Here is a 9398-nt window from a genome sequence, read left to right on the forward strand (position 1 = left end):
CTATTAGACAAGAAACTATGAAGGGTTGCTTTATACGTTCCCGTTCAGACTGGATAGATAATGGAGAAAAACCTACTAAAATGTTTTGTAACTTGGAAAAACGTAATTTTCTTTCAAAAAATATATCTTGTATTCAGAGAGAAGATGGAACATTTATATATGAACCTGAAAATATTCTTAAGAAAGCAAACAGCTTTTACAAAAGTTTATATTCAGAACAACCCACAACCAACCCTGATCTCAAAAATGAATTTAAAAATGATGAATTGCCCAAATTAACAAATTTAGAGGCGGACATGTTAGAGGGTATTCTTTCCTTACAAGAGGTGTCATTAACGCTTAAACACATGAAAAATGACAAAAGTCCAGGCTCCGATGGATTCTCAGCAAATGTCTTTAAAGTTTTTTGGAAAAAATTGGGGGTATTTGTGGTAAGAAGCATTAATTATTCATATAATATAGGGTCACTCTCAATAACTCAAAAGCAGGGAATTATAACTTGTATTCCAAAGGAGGGTAAGCCTAAACAATTTTTAAAAAATTGGAGACCAATTTGCCTGCTGAACACAGTTTATAAATTAGCATCAGGAACGATAGCTAACAGACTTAAGTCAACCTTAAACAAATTAGTGAATAATGACCAAACTGGTTTCATTAAAGGCAGGTACATGGGAGATAACTCACGATTATTATATGATATTATGAGTTATACTGAGTGCAACCAAATCCCTGGCCTGTTGATGCTAATTGATTTCGAAAAAGCGTTCGATACTTTATCATTCAGTTTTATAAAACAAGTGTTTGATTTTTTTAACTTTGGGCAAATGTTTAAGAACTGGATAGCGCTTTTTTTTAATAATATGGAAAATGCGGTCCAGTTGAATGGGTTTTTGTCAGACTTCTTTATAATAGGACGAGGTTGTCGTCAGGGAGACCCTATTTCAGCGTATATATTTATCCTTTGTGCAGAAATACTAGCTATTAGAATAAGAAAATGTAAGCAAATGAAGGGAATAACAATTGACAATGAAGAATATAAGATATCACAATTTGCTGATGATACCTATTTATTAATGGACGGGTCGGAAGAAACCTTGAATACTGCATTACAATTGTTGCACTCCTTCTCACAATATTCAGGCCTGAATGTAAACTTTGATAAAACTCATGTTGTCTGGATAGGATCTTTAAAATACAGCACACGGTCCATAAAAACAAGATGAAAACTAGTGTGGGGATGTACCCAATTTAAATTATTAGGTTTAAATTTCGATGTTGATCTACCTAAAATGATTGAGCTAAATTATAATGACAAATTAGTTAAATTAGAAAATATCATTGCACATTGGAACAGAAGAGAGCTAACTCCCTTAGGTAGGATAACTGTTGTTAAGACCTTGATACTTCCAATGTGTATTCACCTGTTTGTCTCTTTGCCACAACCCGGAGAGGCTATTTGTAAAGTTTTAAATGATAAAGTACTCAAATTTGTGTGGCAAGGGCCTTCAAAAATTAAAGCAAAAGTCATAACAAAAGATTTTGATGAAGGGGGACTCAAAATGGTGGACATAAATGCATTTATGAAAAGTTTAAAATTATCATGGATAAGAAAAGTTATTCAAGGCCAGAACAAATTTACATCCTTGGGTGGAAAGTTAATAGATTTTAATATACTATGTAATACAGGCAGTTTATACGCAATTTCAGCTGTTAAAAATATAACCAACGCTTTTTGGATAGATGTTTTAACAATATATTCTGACTTTGTTAAGAGTATTAATATTGACTCTGTTGATAAACTTGTAGATATGCCTTTGTTTTTTAATAACTGTTTATTAATCAACTATAAATACATTTTTTGGAAATATTGGTATGATGATGGCATTCGGTTTGTTAAAGATATTATTAAAGACAGTGGGCAGATTTTGTCACTGCAAGAGCTACAAGCCAAAATGAATAAACCGGTAAACTTTTTACATTATTAAGGTATAAAAAAGGTTCTTTCCACATACATTGTCTCGGTGCAAAATGTAAAATTAAAAGATTATAAAGTATATTCATATCCCATTTTGTCGACCTATATAAAACCTATCATTCTGAATTCTTGTAATAAGTTACTATACAATATGTTAAAAGAGAACTCTGAAATCCCCACATGCCAAACAAAATGGAATGAATACTTTGCAGATGACTCCATACAATGGAAAAATGTCCATGGACAAGTGTTTAAAAAACGAATAATACATATATTCAATGGTTACAAACTAGAATTATCCACAGAATACTGGGAACAAACTCACTCCTTTTTAAAATGGGCTTGTCCGATAGTAAAACATGCACTTTTTGCAAAATGTTAGAACAATCAATTACCCATTTATTCTGGGATTGTAACACAGTAAAAATACTTATTAAAGATATCTCGGATAGCTTAAAACACGCAAATATACAAATAGTAATAAACAGCAAAATGTTCCTTCTTGGTGATACAAACGTAAATGATAACTGCTTTATTCTTTTCATGGAAGTTAAAAAGTACATTTTTGAATGCAAAAGGAAAGAAGTAATTCCACATTTTCAGGGATTTAAGGCTAGCCTAAAATTATCTTTAAATATATATGAAAACACAACAAATGAATCAAATAAAGGATTTTTTTGGATAGTTATAAGATTAATATGTAATTCATAATTGCATGAATAACAAAAATAACTGTTATTAACTCGCATTATATATGAAACCTGCAAAATGTGTTTTCTTAATCAAGTGTCACTATGTTGTTTGCATATTGATCATAAAGTTTATATAAATTGTGTTGTAAACTGCACTCTAAGTGTAAAATCAAACTTTGTTAAAAAGGTCCATTTTTAATGACACTAGCAAATGTACTAGGTTTTATTTTTTTGAACACTGTAACCATAGTAGTTGTAAATATGACTCTTTTCTTGTATTACTATGTTGTTTGCAATTTGATCATAAAGTTTATATCAATTGTGTTGTAATCTGCACTAAAATTGTAAAATTAAACTTTGTTAAAAAGGTCAATTTTTAACGACATTAGCAAATGTACTATGTTTTATCTCTTTATCTCTTTGAACACTGTAGCCATAGTTGTTGTAATCTGATCCTTTTCTTGTTTAAGAATTAACGCTTAATATTATTGTGCTATACATAAATATTTATTAAAGTTAAGTAAAAAAGGTAAAAAGGTTGAAGGAAGTACGATCCTAATTCAGCTTGAGTAATGATTGTATTAATATAGCGAAAACACATTACATATGGTAATTTAAGTATATGAACGAACATGCCATTGTAAATTGTGTGTATATGTATATATTATGAATGAATAAAAACATTTAAACAGGAAAAAAAAAAATATCACTATGGAATAATTTAAGGTTTGTTAAGGGTTCATTCCTCATATATTGTGTATCTTATTTAATAATTCCCCTAAGTAATAACATGTTTATTACCAGTTTTCCTGATATCGTTTACTAATGTTATAAAAATAAACCAAACATTTGTAATGCTGACATTGTCTTGTCGAAGTTGTCGCTAAGTAGCTCTAAAAAGATTGTTTATGGTGCAATTATTATTCTGTTTATGATAAATAATTCAAGTGCAACAATGTCATTGATGTGTAGTGTTGCATATACAACATGAACAATATTGTATAGCAAAGGTCTCTTTAGATGCAAGTAATTTTTTTTACATGCTTCCTTTGTATTATCACATTTCTTTGAAATAATAATATGACTTACCACTTGGGTCAAAGTTGAGTAAGTATAACTGCAGGTACAAAACATAAGCTTGCAGACATATATTTAGAAGTACAGACACAATTTTGTGCCTACTGGCCTGAATTTTAAAGTACAAGCACACATTTGTGCCTATGGGCATATATGTAGACCTACAGGCACAATTTGTGCATACAGGCATATATTTAGAAGACGTAGAACCACAATTTTGTGCCTAAAGGCATAACCTGGCATACATTTAGAATTTGCAAATTTGTCATTTTAGCGCTTTTTGTACAAGTTAAGTATGTTGGCATAATTTCATACCTTCAGGTACATTATGTTTGAATAATAAAAAATAAAATAAAAAAAATAAATAAATTAACCTATGAAATAATCATAAAGTAGAACACTACAATTTAAATGTAAAGTAACCGTCGGCACAAGTCAGCTGATGTAAACAAACTGCTTGCACGAGAGTGTCTATATCTGCCTAAGAGCTTGCAGGTATTATGAGCATAGTAAATAAACCTTTCAACGACCAAGCTTTTGCAAATTAACCTGCTCTGTGATCTCATTCGCAATCAAGTGATAAGAGGTCTAAAAATGTATAAATGCGCACGCGAGTCTCGGATTTAACCGATAAGTTTCTTCTAACTAATGCAAAAATCTACATATGCACAATCAAGCAGTCAGCTGTGTCGAATACATGACTAAATGTCAAATGTGTGAGCGCAGCGTAACGAGCATTTTCATAACCAATAAGATCTCATTAATAAGTATTATAAAATTAATTATTGTGTGGAAGACCTATATAATGACTTGCATTTGTACATCACCGGTGCATTTATATAATGACACCTAAAATATGATAATGTTCATTACAGCTTTTTAGAAGACATTGTTTAATAATGCGAAATAAAAAGCTAGACATGGCTTTCAGTTAGCTATTGCCTAATTTGATGTATTAACAACTGCGTCCATTATTAGATACAATTATATCATATATTGAAATAAAAAGTACACATGGCAGTTAAAGTGGAAACAAAAGCCATGTCATTTTCATACAAAATAATGTCAGTGTTTTGTTTTAATTAAAACTATTGCATCGAAAAATTATATCTAGTGACATAAACGTAAACCGTGTGTGTATCTGCAGAAACACACACATATCTTTTTTCAATAAGCTTGTTTTCATGTTATCTTGCACTTTATTTAATTTCTTAAATATTGATAAAAATTGCGATCAATAATGCGTTGTATGCGTATACGTGTTGATACTAGCGGTTACAATTGTATCAGCCGACACTTCAGAGCTGGTCACATAAATAATTAATATCATTAACAAAATCAAGTTTTGGTCAATACGGCACAGGCGAATTTAAACGAAGTAGCATGATTATGTTTCATACTGATAGTGCTATTGAGTAACTAATTCAAATGTAAACAAAACATATTCTTCAAGAGAAAAAGTGATCGCACTAATGGCAATTAAGTCATAAGAATGCAAGCATACATTAGGCATGATCATTTTTTATGTTCCCATCGATGTGACGTTCAGTCAAAATTGTCTGCAAAGGAACCTTATGTGTTACAGGAAAATATTGCATACTGCCAGAACAACCCAACCCACATCCCTCACCAACTGCCTCGGCTAAAATGTGGCTGTGGTTATATTACTGATAAGAAAACACAACAAACAAACATATCTTGTATCTTAGTGGAATTATTTTTTATTCGACGGAAAAATACAAAATCATAGATTATAATTAATAAAAATAGAAAATGATCTTCTTCACAGTGTTAATATTTTTCGAAAATTAGTTTACATGTTGTTATTTTAGCTCTTCGTGCATATGAACAGGGATGGAAAATGATTTAACAATAACATGGTGATAATAAATGGTAAATTAATGATATAATTTGCTAGAAACTCTCATGCTGGTTTTCATTGAAAACTTCAAAAATAGAACACGATATGGATCCTTCATATCTACTACGAGGTAACCCTGTTCAGAATCACCAATACGGTAACCTCCCCTATTGAGAAGAGTTCTTTGTGTGCAGCTTAAATCGTCTTAATTATTTGAAATTTTAATTCATCTGTTTTCGGACATAGTTTTCGAAAGGTAAGCATTTAAAACGTAACTTAGTCAGACAACCAAACTTTTATTGTTCTGTGTAACATTAACTATATGCAATATACGTACACATAAATTCATTTATGAGTTGTTGTCTACATAATTTCATGTTTTTACAACAAAAGCACATAGCATTTAGTGTGCGCGATAATACCTGGCGCACTAAAAGCTACTCATGCAGCGCATAGCGCATTCGGTTATTTACGAAATAAAATTATTCGCCTCAGTTCTCTAAAGTTCATGTTGTACAAGAATGCTTAACGATGTGTTCAAAACAGAATACCCTTGGCCTTGACATTTGAATTCATTATCAACTTTAAGTATTACCTCAATGTAACAAAACATTTGTGGTAGCGATGATATGTTTAAATAGCTGCCATTAGTCAGCCTATAAGCTGATGGCTGTGCGTAATGTAAAAAAATCGATTAATTAAACTTAAATGTAAATAACTTCCACTTTCGTTTCGTGAACTTTCGCTTTCGCAATGATTTAAGCATGTTTTTTATTCTAATCGTTTTATACTTCTGAAACGCGATTTGTCGAGTAAACAATATTATTGAATACACAGTTACAAAGTACATCAATACACATATTTCAAAATAGCGTTAGTAGGAATAGGAACTATATACTACTAAATTTAATGAGTCGCGTTCTGAGAAAACTGGGCATAATGCATGTGCGTAAAGCGTCGTCCCAGATTAGCCTGTGCAGTCCGCACAGGCTAACCAGGGACGATTCCTTCCGCTTTTATGATAATTTTCGTTTAAATGAAGTCTCTTCTAAGCAAAATCCAATTTAGGCGGAAAGAGTCGTCCCAGATAAGCCTGTGCGGACTGCACAGGCTAAACTGGGACGACACTTTTCGCACATGCATTATGCCCAGTTTTCTCAGAACACGACTCTTATTATTATAAACAGAACTTATTGTTATTTTTTCAGGGGCTAAACCAACATCAAAATCAAAAACAAGCAATAATATGCGAAATGCGAAATGCTAATAAGAAGCCGTTATCAGAGGAATGTGATACCGACTCTGATTCGTCATCAGACTCCAGACCCAGGGAAATTATACTCGTAGATCTGACGGACTCGGCGGAGGATTTAAATCCAGAAGACGCCAAAGTTATTAAAAATCGATATCCAGACGCATTAAACAATGTCGAAAAATATTCTGACGGTGGCATAAAAACGCATGAGATGGAAAAAGAACAGGCTGGTATTAAACGCGGATTCCAGGATATAGAGGACACCGCCAGTCAAAGGAAAGCGCAGCTGTTTTGTGGACCATGCAATGTTCAACGCAAAACCGCCTTTGCTATGACGTTCTGTCCTGTTTGTGACAACGATCTTTTGTGTGCACTGTGTTCATCGATCCACAATGCGTTGCCCGTAACGAACTCGCATACGTTGTTAGACGTTTCTGCATATCCGGATAAAAACGAAGGGGGAAATTTTGGTACAGGATACAAACCTTTCTGCAACCTGTGTCTTATTCAAAAAGTTAAAACTGAAGCAATTCTTCAATGTCAAGAGTGCGAAACACAGCTGTGTGATTCGTGCAGTAATCAGCATAAAGCACAGAAGGCGACCCGTTCTCACAATCTAATAAACATAAATGACGAAACACCTAAGACCAAACGGTATGTTTGACGAAGAATACCACATTGTTAAGAATAACTTACATACAATAGATCATAGAAAAAAACCTAATGCACTCTGAATATAAATTATTTGACTGGGTTTTTTACTCAACAATCAAAGATGTTTTGTTCCAAATACTTTTAAAATAAACAGGTAGTCGTGCAATATATATCGCATACTTTCGTTAACGTTTAACAATTGATTGTAATATACTATTTTGGCATAAACTCCTTTGAAAATTAATAATATGCGAACAGTTTATTGATTTTTTATCTTATCATATCACATATAGAGCACGACTACAACCACCTTGTACTTCAACATCTCCGGACGAAGAGGAAACGGTAAGTGATTTCCTAAACAATATAGTTTTGCAGTTGAGAAAATAGTTCGAAGTCAGTCCATGGTCAACCTTTAACATATTAAAATCGATTGCACTCGATCTTTCAATTTGTTTTAACATAACTGTACTAAAGCACGTTCAAGTTAATTTCGCAGATCAATAGTCAAATTATTATATACTATCCACTATATGCACAAATACCTATGATACCTTCATCTGCCCCTTTCGTTCTTTAGGCAATTCTAACCGACTGTATTGTGTTCCAGAAAACTCCTTGTCGACCAACAGCACATTCCGTTACACCAGACACTCTCACGCTTGCATGGACAAAGCCAACGCAACTTGAGGAGGGGTATTATTTTCAGATCGGATACAAAGAGTCGGAATCAAATTGGAAGATATTTTCCGGCGAGTTCACAGAATGTACCCAGGTTCTGACAATTATCAAGTGTAACACAGAGTACATATTTCGGGTTCGAGCTGTTTACAGCAACGGAGAAGGACCATACAGTGAGTAGAGTGCAGTAGTTAATACCCCAAATTCGGCTGCCTTCAGATTGTGTTAGGTATCTGTGCGTAGTGATGATGAAGTTACCCCTCCCTTTCGGTACGCTTTACCATTGCGCGAAATCACAGATGCGCGAAATGTAAAGGCTAAAACACGAAAGTTTGTTTTAGGTAAGATGTTTATGTATTTTCGATGATTAAATGTATACATACACATGTATGGTGTGTGATTATGTTTATTTCATTTAAGAAATGACACCTTACTATCATAATATATTTTAAAATAATATAGTCGGTTAAACAAACATTATGATGCTGCGTATTCAATATGTTATGTTATTCTATATGTCAGGAAATCGTTGAACAAATCCGATAATTGTTTTCAGCGAAACCCCCAAGGGGCGTGTTATCTATTGACGCAGTTTGCTTTCTAATTAAAGCGCCGGATGCACGATTAACGCCAGTTCAAAGTTACATCTTCCAATCAATCATGTCCCTATTTGGAATGGACATAGAGGACAACATATGCTCACTTATAACATTTGCCGACGGTATGGAACCCCCTGTTTTTGCAGCAATTAAAGAGTCAGGATTGCCGTTTGGTGAGCGTTTCACGTTCAACAATTCGGGTCTTTTTGCAAGAAACACGGATCTTTCTCAGAGCTGTTTATCACCTTTGTTTTGGGATATGGGTCTTGTAAGTTTCAGAAACTTCTTCAATCATTTGGATTCACTGGAGACAAAGAGCCTGCAACTGACCAGTTATGTTTTATATGAGCAAAGCCGCTTGGAAGCAACAATAAGAAACCTACAGCCAATGCTTGACGTTGGACTTAATAAAATCAGCGAATTAAAATCGGAGATAAACATATTTCAAGAAAACAAGTCTATTATCACCGATAATAAAGACTTTACGTATGTTGTTTCGACAACTAAACACATAAAAATCGATCTACCAAGTGGGTTACATGTTAAAAATTGCACATATTGCAATTTCACTTGTCATGAAAACTGCAATATTGCGAACGACGCT

This window comes from Dreissena polymorpha, chromosome 9, assembly GCF_020536995.1.
Source record: "Dreissena polymorpha isolate Duluth1 chromosome 9, UMN_Dpol_1.0, whole genome shotgun sequence".
Classification (NCBI taxonomy): Eukaryota; Metazoa; Mollusca; class Bivalvia; order Myida; family Dreissenidae; genus Dreissena; species Dreissena polymorpha.